The sequence below is a fragment of the Macaca nemestrina genome, chromosome 12 (genome assembly GCF_043159975.1).
Source record: "Macaca nemestrina isolate mMacNem1 chromosome 12, mMacNem.hap1, whole genome shotgun sequence".
NCBI lineage: Eukaryota > Metazoa > Chordata > Mammalia > Primates > Cercopithecidae > Macaca > Macaca nemestrina.
In genome coordinates this window covers 70,642,787-70,660,976 of record NC_092136.1, presented here as the reverse complement: position 1 = coordinate 70,660,976, position 18,190 = coordinate 70,642,787, and the positions used below count along the sequence as shown (strand labels likewise).

The following is an 18,190-nucleotide window of genomic DNA, read 5'->3' as shown; positions in this document are numbered from 1 at the left end:
CCAGTTACCTGTCTTAGCCTCATTTCCTCTCTACCTGCTGACCCTGCCCCATTGGCTTTCTTACCATTCTTTGAACAATAGGGACAGACATACTCTTGCCTCAGGACCTTTGCATTGGTTCTTCCTTCTTTTCCTAACTTTCTGCATGGCTCATGACTTATTTCCTTCAGATCTTTTGGTTAAATGTCAACTCAGTGAGGCCTTATCCAATCATTCTATTTAAAAATAGCAATCTAGGCCGGGGGCAGTGGCTCATGCCTGTAATCCCAGCACTTTGGGAGGCCGAGGCGGGCAGATCACAAGGTCAGGAGATCGAGACCATCCTGGCCAACATGGTGAAACCCCGTCTCTACTAAAAATACAAAAATTAGCCGGGCATGGTGGCGGGCGCCTGTAGTCCCAGCTGAGGCAGGAGAATGGCGTGAACCAGGGAGGCGGAGCTTGCAGTGAGCTGAGATCGCGCCCCTGCATCTCAAGCCTGGGCGGCAGAGCCAGACTCCGTCTCAGAAAAAAAAAAAAAGCAGAAAAAAAAGCAATCCCTCCCCCACCGCACACTACAACCCTTTTCTCTATTTTTCATCACAGCATTTATCACCATCTGGCATATTTATTGGTCAGGCCTTTCACCATCCGCCCCCTGCCCCCCCGCGTTAGTTCCACAAGAGCAGGGGTTTTTGTTAATGGCGAAATCCTCAATGCTAAAATACTGACTGGCACATAGCATATACTTAGTAAATATTTGTTGATTGAATGAATGATTGAAAAACCTTTTTGGGCCTGGTATATTTCTAGATGCTTTATATATATTTGTTTACTTTTCTGCACAACAGTCTTGCAGGATACTACTATTATTCCCATTTTATGAATGGGGAAAGTTATTTGCTGGCCGGGCGCGGTGGCTCACGCCTGTAATCCCAGCACTTTGGGAGGCCGAAGTGGGCGGATCACGAGGTCAGGAAATCGAGACCATCCTGGCTAACACGGTGAAACCCCGTCTCTACTAAAAACACAAAAAATTAGCTGGGCCTATTGGCGGGCGCCTGTAGTCCCAGCTACTGGGCAGGAGGCAGGAGAATGGCGTGAATCCGGGAGGTGGAGCTTGCAGAGATCGCGCCAATGCACTCCAGCCTGGACCACAAAGCGAGACTCTCTCAAAAAAAAAAAAAAAAAAAAGAAAAAGAAAAGAAAGTTATTTGCCAAGATTGCGTGGCTAGAAAGTTTAAAGCCTAGGTTTATTCTGCTTAATACATTGTCAAGCTCAAATAAAATGTTATAGAAAGAATGACTTATAAATATTGTTGCTTTGCTGCTGAATGGAGTTTGTAAGGGAGCAAACTGGTATTTGTGACTGTGATATACCTGGAAGCCTAAAATATACCTGGAAAAAGGCCTTTGTGTGAGTTCTTCCTGTGCACCATTTGACACATATTCGGCTTGCATACACAGAAAGTGAGGGGGGTTTTATGATGATTTGGAAGTTTTTCTCCCCTACCACCCCAGAGAGAGACCTTCTTTCCCTAGTTTGGGATAGTATTAGTGTTACTTTGGGCCAGTTGCTTCATGTCACTTTTCTTTCCTTAGTTGAGTGCCAGCCAAGGCCAGAGTGCAAATCATTCATTCCCAAGGTATACTGGGGTATGATTTTCTCTTTGGTATGGTGATTGGGGAGGCCAAGACCAGAGCTGATCTCAAAGTAAGATGAAACTGGGGTCAGTGATATCTCCATGGTAAAATGAGGGTGGGTTCAAGTGCTGTCCTAATAGAGCTTTGTCATTTCAAGAATTCTGTCAGAAAGAAGGTGAGAGAGAATAAGATCTGGCTCCAACTCCCCGGCTGACTGGGGGTATGGGTATAATATATCTCTGTGTGGGTATAATATATCTCCCTCATAAGTCCCAGGTACCAGTAACTTTGGAGTGAGGGGCCTGGTGAAGTCCTGGGCTTATGAGAGACTCAGGCAGAGGGAACAGAAGCAGATGTATTTGGTAAGGTTATTCTCAGTAATATGACAGAAGTAGAATAGTAGGAGGTGGGAAAAAAGTCATCTTGTGGTATTATATGGTCAATAACATATGTAAAGAAGAATGAATAATGAGGCATGGATTACAGTAGCACCCACAGTGAAATGAGACTGGAATCAGAGCTGTTCCCAGGAAATAATGAAGATATGAGAACTTTCCCTAGGGTGAGATAAGTCTGTGGGAAATGTGTATGAGGTGACAAAGTCATTTCCAGGGTGAAAGAAAAAAAATATGTTTGAGCAGCCGTGAGTAGGAAGGGAAGCATAATGAGAGGGAAGAATTTTAGGGCAACATGTTTAGGAGATAAGGCTAGGGAAACAAGCAGATGCCAGATTATAGAGAACCTTGTCTATCTGTTAAGGATTTGAGACTTTATTCTTTGGGCAATTCAGAACCACTGAAAAATTTAAAATAAGGGATAGACATGGTCAAATTTCCTCCTGGTCATAATGACCTGTGTTCCTAGGGGAGCTGAGGTCAGGAAAGGTTAGAAAATAGCATGGCAGTCTAGGGACTCTAGGCAGATGTTTGTTGAAAGCCAAAAGTATCTGGCATATCCATCTGAGCAGAGATGCCAGAGGACTGTATGAAGCCTGATCTGAGTGAAGTCAGCAGAGGCTTTCCTGGACCTCATCGAAACCTAAGGTCCAGCTGGGCATGGTGGCACATGCTTGCAGTCCCAGCTACTCAGGAGGCTGAGGTGGGAAGATTGCTTGAGTTCAGGAGTTCAAGGCCAGCCTAGGCAACATATGACACCCTGTCTCTGAAAAAAAAAAAAAAATGTAGAACTGAAAACCTCTGTGGATGCACAACACTGTAAATGTACTAAATGCCACTGAATTGTTCACTTAAAAATGGTGAATGTTATGTGAATTTCACCTGAATAAAAGACAGATTAAAACTAAAAACAGGCCGGACGCGGTGGCTCATGCCTGTAATCCCAGCACTTTGGGAGGCTGAGGCCGGTGGGTCACAAGGTCAGGAGTTCGAGACCAGCCTGGCAACATGGTAAAACCCCCATCTCTACTAAAAATACAAAACAACAACAACAACAACAACAAAAAAAAAAAAAAAACAAGAAAAAAAATTAGGTGGGCATGGTGGCGCCTGCCTATAATCCCAGCTACTGAGGAGGTTGAGGCAGGAGAATCGCTTGAACCCGGGAGGCGGAGAATGCAGTGAGTTGAGATTGCACCATTGCACTCCAGCCTGGGTGACACAGCGAGACAAACAAACAAACAAAAAACAGAAAACAAACTAACAAATCTACAAATCTGATCCTGCCTGAGTCTGTGGGATTTGTCCTGGATTTGCCTTCCTTCTGTAAGGACTTGGCTTATTAGTGGTAGCATTGGGGAGATAAGGATAGGACTAGGCATAGTAGCAAGGATGAGACTCCAAAGCATGTCTCCTTGTCCAACCTTCCACTTGGCTGCCAGAATCTTTCTTTTTTTTTTTTTTTTTTTTTTTTTTTTTTTTTTTTTTTTTTTTTTTTTTTGAGACGGAGTCTGGCTCTGTCGCCCAGGCTGGAGTGCAGTGGCGCAATCTCGGCTCACTGCAAGCTCCGCCTCCCGGGTTCACGCCATTCTCCTGCCTCAGCCTCCTGAGTAGCTGGGACTACAGGCGCCCGCCCCTGCGCCCGGCTAATTTTTTCTATTTTTAGTAGAGACGGGGTTTCACCATGGTCTCGATCTCCTGACCTTGTGATCCGCCCACCTCGGCCTCCCAAAGTGCTGGGATTACAGGTGTGAGCCACCACGCCCGGCCAACTGCCAGAATCTTTCTAACAAGTCAATCTAACTGTGGCCCACCGCTGCTCTGAAGTCTATTGCTTTCCTATTTCTCAGAGATTCTAAAATCCAAGCTTCTCAATCTGGTGTTCCTAGCATTCTGTGATCTGGGTTCTGCATATTGTCTTTTCAGCAAACATTTTTCTATGCTTTTATTCATGTTTTCCATTTTGCTTGGAATGCTTCCTTACCATCTTTTTAAAATTTTTTTTTTTTTGAGACAGGGTCTCACTCTGTTGCCCAGGCTGCAGAGCTCAACCTCTTGAGCTCGAGTGATCCTCCTATCTAACCCTCTTGAGTAGCTGTGACTACAGGCATGTACCACCATGCCCAGCTAACTTTAAAATTTTTTTGTAGAGATGGGGTCTCCTTCTGTTGCTCAAGCTGGTCTCAAACTCCTGGGATCAAGTGATCCTCCTGTCTTGACCTCCCACAGTGTTGGGTGTGAGTCACCACCCCTGGCTTGCTTACTCTTTTCTATCTAGTAAACTCCTCATCTTTTAGTACATAGCTCCAGTGCCACCACTTTTTAAGCTTTCTCTGTCCTCTTTGCCTGTAGGTTGGCAGTCTATTCTACTGTTATTCTCCTATCATACTTTATATGCCTCAGCTATCTTGCTGCATTGTGGTTGCTTTGTATGTGATTACCACACAAGATTGGAAGTTTTTTAAAGACAGAAACACTGCTTTGTTGTTGTTGTTGTTGTTGTTTTTCTATACTACTTGGCCTAGTATTGCACAGAGATAGCACTTACTAATTTGTTTTTTAGAGCAACTTTTATTTCCACCATAAATACTGGTCACAAAAGTTAAATAAATAGGCTTTGTTGGTACTGTTCAGTCTAGTGAGGCTAACTGGGGGTATCTATCTATAACTGTCCTTCCCTTCCTTTCTCCCTTCCCATTTCCCTTCCCTTCTCCCTTCCCTTCTCCCTACACTTCTCCCCTCCCTTCTCCCCTCCCTTCTCTCCCCTGCCTTCCCCTCTCCTCCTCTCCCTTCTCCCCTCCCTTCCCCTCCCCTCCCCTCTCCTCTCTTCCCCTCTCTTCTCCCTTTCTTTTTTTCCAAGCCAGCCAGCAGGTTTCACTGAACAATAACTGCAAACTTCAGTGTTAGCTGGGCTAGGGAATAAATTTTTTTTTTTAGAGACAGAGTTTCACTCTTGTTGCCCAGGCTGTAGTGCAATGGTGCGATCTTGGCTCACTGCAACCTCTGCCTCCCAGGTTCAAGCGATTCTCCTACCTCAGCCTCCCAAGTAGTTGGGATTCAGGTACCCGCCACGACGTCCAACTAATTTTTTGTATTTTTAGTAGAGATGGGGTTTCGCCATGTTGGCCAGGCTGTTCTTGAACTCCTGACCTCAAGGGATCCACCCGCCTTGGCCTCCCAAACTGTTGGAATTACAGGCATGAGCCCCACCATGTGTGGCCAAATTGTTTAATAAGACAAAATATTAAAAAAACTGAGGTAAAATGAAAGAGATTCTTAGATGTCTTTGCCAATGTGGGCTGTCTCATTCTTTCTTTAATGCTAGAACACCTGAGTTTTAGCAGAATGCATAGCTGCTCAGCTTCCTTTGCAACTAAGTGTGGCCACATGTGTTAGTTCTATCCAGTGGGGATCCAAGTGGAAATGTTATGTGTACCACTTCTATATTATGTACTTAAGAACAATATGTGGTGCTTCTCTTTTCCTTTTTCCCTTCCTGCTAGCTGGAATATGGTGAGATCTACAGCACCTTTTTTGATCCCAGAGATGGAAGCCTCATTTTGAGTGAGAATGGCAGAATTCACTCTCATTTGAGACTGCTCACTGCTTAACTATTATGAGAGAGAAATAAACTTTTTGTTTAATCCACTATATTTGAGGGTCTCTTAGTTACAGCAGCTTTATCTGTATCCTGACCAGTACAATGAGGCATCAAATTGCTGCAGTATCAAGTTGCTTTTTTTTTTCTCTTAAGTCAGGATCTTGCTGTCGCCCAGGCTGCAGTGCAGTGGTGTCATCACCACTCACTGCAGCCTTGATCCCTGGGACTCAAGTGATCCTCCTACCTCAGCCTCCTGAGTAGCTGGGACCACAGATGTGCATTAGCATGCCTGGCTATTTTTTTTTCCTAGAAATGAGGTCTCATGATGTTACCCAGGCCAGTCTTGAACTCTTGGGCTCAAGTTACCCTCCCGCTTCAGCCTTTCAAAGTGCTGGGGTTAAAGGAGTCAACCACTGTGCCCAGTATAAGTTGCTTCTTGGGCTGTTCATGGGTATCTCTTAGTCACACCATACACTGGGTTCCTGACTGTTTCTTGCCTTGCCTTACTTCTAAGCCTTAATTCTTGATGCCTGGATGATTCCCTGAACTCTCTCATATACTTAAACAAATTTTATTGAGGTGAAATTCATATAACATTAACCATTTCGAATTAAACAATTGAGTAGCATTTAGTACATTCAGAATGTTGTACAGCTACCACTTCTATCTAGCACCAAAACATTTCTGTCATTCCAAAGGAAAACCCCTTACCTATTAAGCAGTTTCTTCTTATTTTCCGCTCCCGCTGGCAGCCACCAATAGGATTTACCTATTTTGGATATTTCGTATAAATGAAATCATACTATATGTGACCTTTTGTATCTGGCTTCTTAGAATAATATTTTGGAGCTTAATCTACATTGCAATGTGTTGGTATTTTATTTCTTTTTTTATTATCTTTTTTTGGTGGTAAAATATATGTAAGCAAATTTTGTCATTTTATTCATTGATAAGTATACAATTTAATTGCAGTAATTACACTCACAGTATTGTGCACCTTTTACCACTATTTAAAAAATTTTTTCATCATCCCAAACAGAAACTCTGTACTTACTAAGCAATAACTCCCCATTCCTCCCTCCTGTTTGCCTTTGTTAACTTCCAGTCTACTTTTTGTCTTCATGAATTTGCCTATTCTAGATATTTCATTTAAGTGGAATCATATAATGTTTGTCTTTTTATGTCTGGCTTATTTCACTTAGCATAATTTTTTCAATTCCATCTATGTTGCAACATGCATCAGAAAACTTCATTTTTTTTTTTTTTTTTTACTGGTGGAATTAGGTGTATATATACATACCACAATTTGTTTATTCATCTATTGATGAATATTTAGACTGTTTGCTATGCTATGGACATGATAGTTACATGTACTTGTTCCAGTACCTGTTTTTAATTTTTTTGTTTGTTTGTTTGAGACGGAGTCTCACTCTGTCACCTGGGTTGGAGTACAGTGGTGCAATCTCAGCTCACTGCAATCTCTGCCCCCTGGGTTCAAACAATTCTCCTGCCTCAGCCTCCTGAGTAGTTGGGATTACAGTTGTGCACCACCACGTCCCGCTGATTTTTGTATTTTTAGTGGAGATGGGATTTCCCATGTTGGCCAGGATGGTCTTGATCTCCTGACCTCGGGATCCACCCGCCTCAGCCTCCCAAAGTGCTGGGATTATAGGCGTGAGCCACTGCGCCTGGCCTGTTTTCAATTTTTGGGGGTGTATCATAGGAGTGGAAATGTAGAATTGTATGGTAGCTTTATGTTTAAGTTTTTGAGGAACCACCAAACTGTTTTCCACAACAGCTATACCATTTTACATTCCCATCAGCAGTGTGTAAGGGGTTGCAGTTTCTTTTTTTTTTTTTTTGAGACAGCATCTCGCTCTGTCGCCCAGGCTGGAGTGCAGTGGCCGGATCTCAGCTCACTGCAAGCTCCGCCTCCTGGGTTCACGCCATTCTCCTGTCTCAGCCTCCCGAGTAGCTGGGACTACAGGCACCTGCCACTGCGCCCGGCTAATTTTTTTGTATTTTTTAAGTAGGGACGGGGGTTTCACTGTGTTAGCCAGGATGGTCTCGATCTCCTGACCTCGGGATCCACCCGCCTCAGCCTCCCAAAGTGCTGGGATTACAGGTGTGAGCCACTGAGCCCGGCCAGGGGTTCCAATTTCTCCACATCTTTGCCAGTACTTCTTTTTTTTTTTTTTTTTTTTATTATACAACATTTTATTTTAAAAAAAATTATCTTCATAGAATACATTTTCACATTAGAGATTCCCATTGTGCGAAAATAACAATTTATTACTTAAGAGTTTTATATTTGTTTTAGAACAAGTAGAACACATTTGAGAATTAAATTTCAGTTTAGAATTGGAAATATTTTGATACATCTACAAGAGGAAACTTGCCCTAAAATGGAACTCCTCTATATTCAGAAGCACTCCAAGCATTTCTTCCTAGGATTTAGAAATTTATAATGTGAGATGTCAGCATTTCCTAATTTTAAGATTTCCCTAGTATATGTAACCATCAGTAGGTGGTATCTACTGACTAGAGAGGGAAGTTTTCAAAAATTAAACACTGTCTAATTTTCTGCAAAGTTTTTATTCATGAATTAAGAGTATTTCCCTTTGTCCATTATTGCCAGGGCAAATATGGAAGTTTGATCATATACTAATAGTAATAAAGCTGGATTATCTTCAAGAGATTGATAAATTAAAAGGCAAAAGCTCATATATCATGTTTAGTTATACTGTGAGTCTTATGAGAAGCTGGGAGGCAACCCCATTAACTCACCAGAATACAGAACTCAGTGTCACAATTTCTTAGACACAATTCCTTAAACCTTTTCCTCAAAGATTAAATTCTGAAAATAATCTTAAGATTAAGATTATTAAGAGAAAAAGGCTGTCCACAAACGGACTTATCTGTTATTTCTTCCTTATTGTGAGCTGAATGGCATGACAAAGCAGAGGCAAAGAGGCATACATCAATTCTTCAAAGTATGAAGTCAAAAAGGTCAGAGCTTCCACAGCATGGCAACAGCTTTGCAGATGCCCACGTCGTGATAGTTGAAATAGCAAAGCCCAGCAAAGGTTAAAGCTGAAAGTGCCAAAAGCCCTGCCTTGGCAGCTTTCTGCGAGGCATCTCCATGAACATAGTAAGTAACAACTTGTCCAAGGCCCCAGTGACCATGAAGAGTGAGGGCTGCAGCCAGGGAATAGTCCATCGCAGAGCAAGGATTCAAATAAGCAGCCAGAAGCAGACCCACGAGCAAAACACTGGCAACCCTCTCGCTAGTCCAGTGGAGAGACGCAGCCTTGGAACCAGAATGGTGCCTGGGTGACAAGTGAATGTGCTGCACTCCACGCCATTCTGGGATAGGTCGGTCCTGAAGAAATGCTGAGATATGAGCAGGTCTGACCACTGGGGTTCGCAGCAACAGAGCTCGGCCTCCTTGGGCACCGCAAAGGGCACTCAGCCTCCAGACAACCGCCATCTCGTTCCTCTTCTTTTTTTTTTTCTTTTTGGTTTTGTTTTTAATTACAACCATCCTAGTGGGTGTGACATGGTATCTCATTGTGGTTTGATTCGTGTTTCCCTAATGACTAATGATGTTGATCATCTTTTCATGTGCTTGTTGGCCATTTGTATGTTTTCTTTGGAGAATGTGTATTCAAGTCCTTTGTCCGTTTAAAATTAGGTTATTTGTTTTTGTTGTTGAGTTATTAAAATTCCTTTTCAAGTCCTTTGTCCATTTAAAATTAGGTTATTTGTTTTTGTTGTTGAGTTATTAAAATTCCTTATGTATTCTGGATACTAGACCCTTAATGAGATGTATGATTTGCAAATATTCTCTCCCATTCTATAGGTTGATTTTTCACTTTTTTGATAATGTCCTTTGAAACACCGTAGCTTTAAATTTTTTTTTATTTTTTAGAGGTGAGATTTTGCTATGTTGCCCAGGCTCACCTGGAATTCCTGGGCTCGAGCGGTCCACCTGCTTCAGCCTTGCAAAGTGTTGGGATTAATAGGTGTGAGCCACTGTGCCTGGTCTAGTTTTTAGATTTTTATGGATTTTAATTTATTTATCTTTTGTTGTTGTTGTTGTTTGTGCTTTTGTGTTGTATCTAAAAAAATTTGGCCAAGCATGGTGTCTCACACCTGTAATCTCAGCACTTTGGGAGGCCGAGGTGGGCAGATCAGGAGTTCGAGACCGACCTGGCCAACATGGTGAAACCCTGTCTCTACTAAAAATACAAAAAGAATTAGCCAAGTTTCGTGCTGCACGCCTGTAATCCCAGCTACTCAGGAGGCTGAGGCAGGAGAGTCACTTGAACCCAGGAAGCAGAGGTTGCGGTGAGCTAAGATTGCACCACTGCACTCCAGCCTGGGCAACAGAGTGATACATCTCAAAATAAATAAGTAAATAAATAAGATTAAAAAAATAAAAAAATCTGTTGTCAAAGCCAAGGTTATGAATATTTACTCCTCTATTTTATGGGTTTGCTCCTGTGTTTTACCTCTAAGAGTTTTATGGTTTAGCACTTATATTTAGGTCATTGATCCACTTTGAGTTAACTTTTGGGTGTAGTATGAATTTCTTGAACTTTAAACCCTTGAGTGTATGCCAATCCAGTCAGTAATGATTTTTTTTTTTTTTAAATTGAGACAGGGTCTCGCTCTGTTCCCCAGGCTGGAGTGCAAATGGCGCGATCTCGGCTCACTGCAACCTCCGCCTCCGGGGTTCCAGCGATTCTCCTGCCTCAGCCTCCCGAGTAGCTGGGATTACAGGCGCCTGCCACCACGCCTGGCTAATTTTTGTATTTTTTGTAGAGATGGGGTTTCACTGCTGGTCAGGCTGGTCTTGAACTCCTGACCTCAGGTGATCTGCCTGCCTCGGCCTCCCTAAGTGCTAGGATTACAGGCGTGAGCCACTGAGCCTGGCCATTTTTTTGTAGTTTTAGTAGAGATGGGGTTTTGCCATGTTGGCCAGGCTGTTCTCGAACTCCTGACTTCAGATGATCCGTCCACCTCGGCCTCCTGAAAGTGCTGGGATTACAGGCATGAGCCACCGTGCCCGGCCAGTAATGATTTTTAAATCTTTAAATCCCAATAGATATGGAAAGGTAGTTTGGCAATGTTTTAGTGGCTGTTGGCTGAAGTTTCTTTCAATGGGGCATTTAGAAGACATTTCCTCCTCCTCGGATCTGATCCACTGATGTGCATTTGATAGGTTAGGGGCAACTTTGAGAGTAAGGCCACTGACTTTCAGGGATGCCAGTCAGTTGAGTGACACACCCTTATATACGTGCTCTGCCATTGGCTTGTCTGTATCTCAGCCTGTGAGGAGCAGGGTGAGGCCTAATTGAAACAAGGCACAGCTGGCAGGGGTGAGGGGACCAATGTAGTCAGGTAGCAAGTCTGTACTGAGCCCAGTCAGGTTGCCAGCCCTGGGTATGGCTTCCTGAGAATTGTGCAAAAACAGTAATGATTAGTGAGAAGATCATTTGGAGACAGAGGCCTTACTTCACAGGGTTTCTGTTTTTTTTTATTTATTTTTATTTTTTTGAGACAGGGTCTGGCTCTGTCACCCAGGCTGGAGTGCAGTGACATGATCTTGGTTCACTGCAACCTTTACCTCCTGGGCTCAAACGATCCTCCCACCTCAGCCTCTCAAGTAGCTGGGACTACAGGCGCATGCCACCATGTCTGGATAATTTTTGCATTTTTTGTAGAGACAGGATTTTGTCGTGTTGCCAGGTTGGTGTTGAACTCCTGGACTCAAACAATCACCTGCCTTTGCCTCTCAAAGTGTTGGGACTGCAGGTGTGAGCTACCATACCCAGCCTTGTTTTGTTTTTGAAGATGAGCTGAGGTTATCTGTGGAAAAGCGATTTGGAAACCATAAAATGAGATTTGGGAATATAATGGAGAATCAAGGAGAAGACTAAGTTTTCTGGGAGTTTTTTAAAAGGATTATTCTCATGACTGTGATTCTCAGAAAAGGTTTGAGGCTTATTGACTAAATGGTTGATTTTCAATTTTTTATTCAAATAATTTTGCATATGTTGTGACTCTTTTGCAGGTGATGCAAATACAATTCAGACTGACTTAACCAAGAGAGGGACTTTATTGACTGAGTAGCTAAAAAGCCTAGAAGTAGTTCTACTTTTAGACACAGCTAGATACAGGGAGTTAAATTATGTCATTAGGACTCACTCTCTCCCTCTTTGGCTCTGCTTTTCTTTGTACTGGTGTCATTCTTAGGCAGACTTTCTCCCATGTAGTGGCAAAGAAAGATATCAGATTTGGGTATGCATCCTACCAGCTTATTGAAAGACACAACAGGCCTGGCATGTTAGTTCAAGCCTATAATCCTAGCATTTTGGGAGTCCAGGGTAGGTGGATCACTTGAGCCCAGGAGTTTGAGAACAGCCTGGGCAACATGAGGAAATCACATCTCTACAAAAAATACAAAAATTAGCCGGGCATGGTGGCTTGTATCTGTAGTCCTAGCTACTCAGGAGACTGAAGTGGGAGGATTACTTGAGCCTGGGAGGTCAAGCCTGCAGTGAGCCAAGACTGGACCACTGCACTCCAGCCTGGGAGACAGTTAGACACTGTCTCAAACAAAACAAAACAACCCAAAAACAACAACAAAAAAGATACAACATAATACCTCTTTCCTGATGGTGCTGGTGGTCCTGGGTGTGATTTTGGCTTGGGTCCTATGCCCATCCTAAATTAATCACTGTGGCCAGGAGAATACTGACCTTTAATTGGCCAACAGAGTTTCATTCTACTCATGGAACCCAGGGGTTAGGGTCAGCTTCCCTGGAACCATGTGGATCGAGAGCAGGAAAGAGGTGATTCCTTAAGGGAAGAAAATCAAGGTACATCTACAGAAAGGTAGGTTTGGGAGGTAGGGAAATAGTTTTAAGTCAACAAAATTCATAGATGTTTACTTCATAATTAAGCCATTTTTATTAAAAAAAGGAAGTGTGTTTCCAATATTTAAAACTCATCAAATGTAGAGTTCTACTTGAAGTAGATATTGCCAGGAGACTTGGACAGGGGATGGAAGGAGATCAGGAGTCTACAGAGCATAATTTGAAAACTGCTAGACAGTTTATCCACTAAATATTTGCTTGAGGTGGGATAGTGCTTGAATCCTTTCTTCCCATCTTTCTGACATTTTATAATAGAGATTGTATTTTCCTTCTAATCAGGGAGAGAGAGGTAAGTAGCAGAGCCAGTCATTGTCTGGGGTTGAAGATGCCAAGGACTTTTCTTAGCCCCAACACCAAACTGTGTTTTTTTGAGACGGAGTTTTGCTCTTATTGCCCAGGCTGGAGTGCAATGGTGCAATCTCAGCTTACCGCAACCTCCGCCTCCCAGGTTCAAGTGATTCTCCTGCCTCAGCCTCCTGGGTTAGCTGGGATTACAGGCATGTGCCACCATGCCTAGCTAATTTTGTATTTTTAGTAGAGACGGGGTTTCTCCTTATTGGTCAGGCTAGTCTTGAACTCCTGATCTCAGGTGATCCGCCTGCCTCTGCCTCCCAAAGTGCTGGGATTATAGGCATGAGCCACCATGCCCAACCTGAAATTGTGGGTTTTTTTTTTTTTTTTTTAAGAAGCCATGAGTCTTTCAAATTTAAATAGGGACTCATAGAGAACAGGAAGAAGTTGCTTTATAATGTGTTGGTTAATGTAAGTGATGAAATATATTCGTATCCTAAACATTTGGCAAGGGCTCGATATGGTACAGTGTATAAAGCTGTGAGCTGAATAGATTCTGTATTGTAAATTGAGTGAGGATTAAAGCTGCCCTCACATACTGTCCAGTTTACCAGGCAGCCAACAACCATTCGATTTTTTAAAAAATCGAAGTGAAAATCACATAACAGTTTGGTGGTGGCACAGGCCTGTAATTCCTGCTACTTCGGAGGCTGAGGTGGGAGGATCCCTTAAGTCCAGGGGTTCAAGACCAACCTGGACAACATAGCAAGAATCAGTCTGCACAAAAAATTAAAAAATCAGTCAGGCATGGTGGCACTCCCCTTTAGCCCTTTTTACTCAGGAGGCTAAGGTGAGAGGATTGCTTGAACCCAGGAGTTTCAGGCTGCAGTAAGCTATGGTTGTGCCAGTGTACTCCAGCCTGAGTAACAGAGCAAGAACCCTGTCTCTTAAAAAAAAAATTCACATTGCATAAAACTTATTATTTTGAAGTGTACACTTTTTTTTTTTTTGGTAGAGATGGGGTCTTGCCGTATTACCCAGGCTGGTCTCAAAGTCCTGCCTTTAAGCAGTCTTCCTGCCTCAGCCTCCCAAAGTGCTGTGATTACAGACATGAGTCATTGTGCCCCGCCCAATTTGGTGGTTTTCAACGATTTTGTGTAACCGTCACTACTATCTAATTTTAGAACATTTTCATCACCCTAAAAAGAAACGCTGCACCCATTAAGCAGTCACACTCCCTATTCTCTATCTTCTGGCAATCATTAGTCTACTTTCTGTCTCTATGAGTTTGCCTATTCTGGACATTTCATATAAATGGATTCATGTGTGGTTTCTTTCACTTAGTATGATTTTAATATATATATTTATCTTGTTGCTTTTCTATGATACTTTTTTTGAACTGGAATTATCCCACAGACCTACCAACTTGTCATTTTCTCTATCCCCAAGTGTATAACGGATTGACAAACTCAGCAGTTAAAGAGTAGCACCCATATCGGATACTTGACCTGTTGAATAAGAGGTGTCATAGTGGGGAAGGCTAACTGGAAGCCTTGGAAACTACCTCCTGCTCTCCTGGCCAAGATAGTGAACCAAACCCAATAACACCTTCTGGGACAGATGGTGGAGAGTAGTGCTACCCTTAAGTATCTTTTTTTTTTTTTTTTTGAGATGGAGCCTCATTCTGTTTTCCAAGGTGGAGTGAAATGGCGCAGTCTTGGCTCACTATAACCTCTGCCTTCTGAGTTCAAGCGATTCTCCTGCCTCAGCCTCCCAAGTAGCTGGGATTATAGGTGCCCACCACCATGCCCGGCTAATTTTTGTATTTTTAGTAGAGACAGGTTTCAACATGTTAACCAGGCTGGTTTTGAACTCTTGACCTCAGGTAATCTGCCCGCCTCGGCCTTCCAAAGTGCTGGGATTACAGGCATGAGGCACTGCCCCTGACCTACCCTTAAGTATCTTAAGATGCAGGGTGGTGGTCTCTATCCTACTTATATTTAATTAATTAGTCTGCCCCTGTAAAACTGGATTGATCAGAGAATGACTGGACTTCACTAATTTTAACTTAGCATCCCCAAATGTGGCTGCCATGATGGATTTGATATCTTTGCTAGAGCAGGCTATGCTATGATATTTGGCCATCGATTTGGCAAACACATTTTCTGTTTCAGTCAGAAAAAATGATTAAAAACTATTTGTAATCATAGGGAACATATCAGTATTCCTTTATAGTTTTGCCCAGGGATATGTAAACACTTCTACTCTTCTACTGTTTGTCATAATATAGTCAGAAGATACCTGGACCATCCGGCCATAGAACATCACCATGCTATATTACATTGACAACATCATGCTAACCAGACAGCATTAGCACACCGGAGGCCTTGGTAAGATGTGTGTGCTCCACAGTGGGTACTGTTACATTCTTTGCCAAACTGGATATACTTGGTTTTAAAATATGTCCACAAATTCTTTGATACTCCTTCCATCAAGGGGTGGAGTCTAATTGTGCTCCCCTTGAGCTGGACCTCACTTTCTATTCTAACAAATATAATAAAGTGAAAATGATAGGGTACAACTTCAGAAATCAGGTCATAAAAGGCACTACAGTTTCCTTATTGCTTTCTCCCTGTCTCTTGGATTATTCACTCTGGGGAAGTCCATGAAAATACTGTGAGGACACTCAAGAAGCCTATGGAAAAGGCCATGTGGAGAACTGGTGTTTTCTTACAACAATCAGTATGGACTTGCCGGGAATGTGAGTGAGCCACCTTGAAAGCAAATTCTCCAGCCCGAGTCAAGCCATCAAATGGCTATTGCCCTTTTAAAACCTGAGACCAGAGCCACAGCCACTCAATTAAGCCACTTCCTTGATTCCTAACCCTCAGAAACTGTATGAAATAATGTTTATTGTTTTAAGCAACTAAATTTTGGGGGTAATTTGTTATGCAATGATAGATACTAATATACATTCCTACAAGCAGAGTATGAGAATTCTAGTTGTCTGACCTCCTTTTCAATGTCTAGTATTTCCCTATCTTTTTTATTTCAGCCATTCTGGTGAGTGCTAACACTGCTGTTATCATACTGTGGATTAATTTGTTTCTCCCCAGTGACTAATGTATAGAGCATCTTTTGATATACATGTGAATATCTATATGGACATATAGATATGTATATGTGTATTTAATATCTGAATTTATTATTTTGTGAAGTATTTGTTCAAGCTTTTTTGCCCAATTTTCCTTTGGGTTATCTTTTTCTTACTGATTTTTAGGGGTTCTTTATGTATGCTGGATATAAGTCCTTTGTCTTATATGTGTATTGTGAATATCTTTTCTCGGTTTATCAACCTTTTCCTTCAAGTGTCCTTAGCCCTTTTTGTGCCCTGTAAGAAATCTGGCTTCCTGGGATCCCATCTGGAAGGTGCTTAGTATTCTATCAGCTTCATGAAAGGAGGGAAAGTAAACCTGGCGAGGCACCTTTTCCATTCCCAGCTCAGTGGCTGGTGATTGGAAGACACTCTGTGACAGCGTTCAGTCCCTGGGCAGGAAAACCCTCCTTTAAGGATTCTTCTTTAACTGAGTCTGCTTCTTTCCTAAAGAAAAAAAAAAGAGTAATTAAAAAAACACAACTCTTGCCTATTCCAAGTTCATAACGATTTCCCCATAATTTTTTATCTAAAAGCTTTATTGTTTCACCTTTCCCGTTAGATCTGCAATCCATCTGAAATTGATGTTTTTGTTTATGGTGTGAAGTAATGATTCTAGCTACATTTTTTTCCTTCTGTGAATAATCAATTGATCCACCACCATTTATTGAAAAGATCATTCTTGGGGTGGTCGCAGTGGCTCATGCCTGTAATCCCAGCACTATGGGAGGTTGAAGCAGGTGGATCACTTGAGGCCAGGAGTTTGAGACCAGTCTGGGCAACATGATGAAACTCTGTCTCTACTGAAAATACAAAAATCAGCCATGCATGGTGGTGCACGCCTGTAATCGCAGCTACTTGGGAGGCTGAGGCATGAGAATTGCTTGAAGCCGGGAGGCGGAGGTTGCAGTGGGCTGAGATTGCGCCATTGTACTCCAGCCCGGGTGACAGAGTGAGACCCCATCCCCGCCCCCCAAAAAAAGGTCATTCTTTCCTACCGTACCATAAGTGTTACCTTTCTCATAAGGCAGATATTTGTGGGTCTGTTTCCACACTCTATTCTATTTGTCATTTTTTTATCCTGTGCTAGTACCGCACTGTGCTAATTTTTATTGTGATTATTCTTGATATTTGGAAGTCTAAGTTTATCAACTTGTTCTTCAGGACTGCTTGGCTGTCCTTGGTCCTTTGTATTTCTATATGAATTTTAGAATCGGTTTGTTAACTTCTGCTAAGAAAAACCCCTGTTGGGATTTTGATTGGCTTTGCATTGAATCTATAGATTAGGAGAATTGACAAACTATATGTAGTCTTTCACCTCATGAACATGATATATTCTTTCATTTATTTAGTTTATTTATTTTTAAAATTAGAGTCAAGGTCTCACTATGTTGCCCAGGCTGGTCTTGAACTTCTGGGCTCAAGTGATTTTCCCACCACATTCTCCCAAAGTACTAGGATTACAGTCTTGAGCCACCATGCCTGGCCTATTTAGATCTTTAAAATTATTTTTTTTCTGTAAGTCTGTAGGTTTTCTTGTAGTGGTCTTATATATCTTTGCAATTTTTGTTTGTTTGTTTGTTTTTTGGATGGAGTCTCGCTCTGTCACCCAGGCTGGAGTACAGTGGCGCAATCTTGGCTCACTGCAAGCTCTGCCTCCTGGGTTCACACCATTCTCCTGCCTCAGCCTCCTGAGTAACTGGGACTACAGGTGCCCGCCACCACGCCTGGCTAATTTTTTGTATTTTTAGTAGAGACGGGGTTTCACCGTGTTAGCCAGGATGGTCTCGATCTCCTGACCTCGTGATCTGCCCTCCTCAGCCTCCCAAAGTGCTGGGATTACAGGAGTGAGCCATTGCACCTGGCTTTATGTATCTTTTATTAGTTTTTTTCCTCCTAAGTATTTGATATATTTTTGATGCAATAGTCAATTGTATTACTATATTTTAAAGGTCTTATTTTTATAAAATAAACAATTTCAATGAAGCCTCATAGTACTCAGCACTTCCAGCTTTAATTTCTTTGCTGTAATAGCTTGCTTATGAATAATTCAGGAAAGAATTTCATGTGTAGTTCTATTTCTTTAATCTTACCCATAATCCTTTTAAAATTCTAGTTGAAGCAGCTGTTTTATCGTGGTTACACTTAAGTATTTTTAAAATAAAACTTTATTTTCTATTAT

General features: G+C 42.1%; 1 protein-coding gene and 1 pseudogene across 5 annotated transcripts in view; one reads left to right on the top strand and one right to left on the bottom strand.

The window, feature by feature from the left end:
* Positions 1-18,190, top strand: part of LOC105468677 (stromal interaction molecule 1) — a 218,198-nt gene that overhangs the window by 48,599 nt on the left and 151,409 nt on the right. The window lies entirely within an intron of this gene.
* LOC139357528 (succinate dehydrogenase [ubiquinone] cytochrome b small subunit, mitochondrial pseudogene) lies at positions 7,851-9,112 on the bottom strand (annotated as a pseudogene).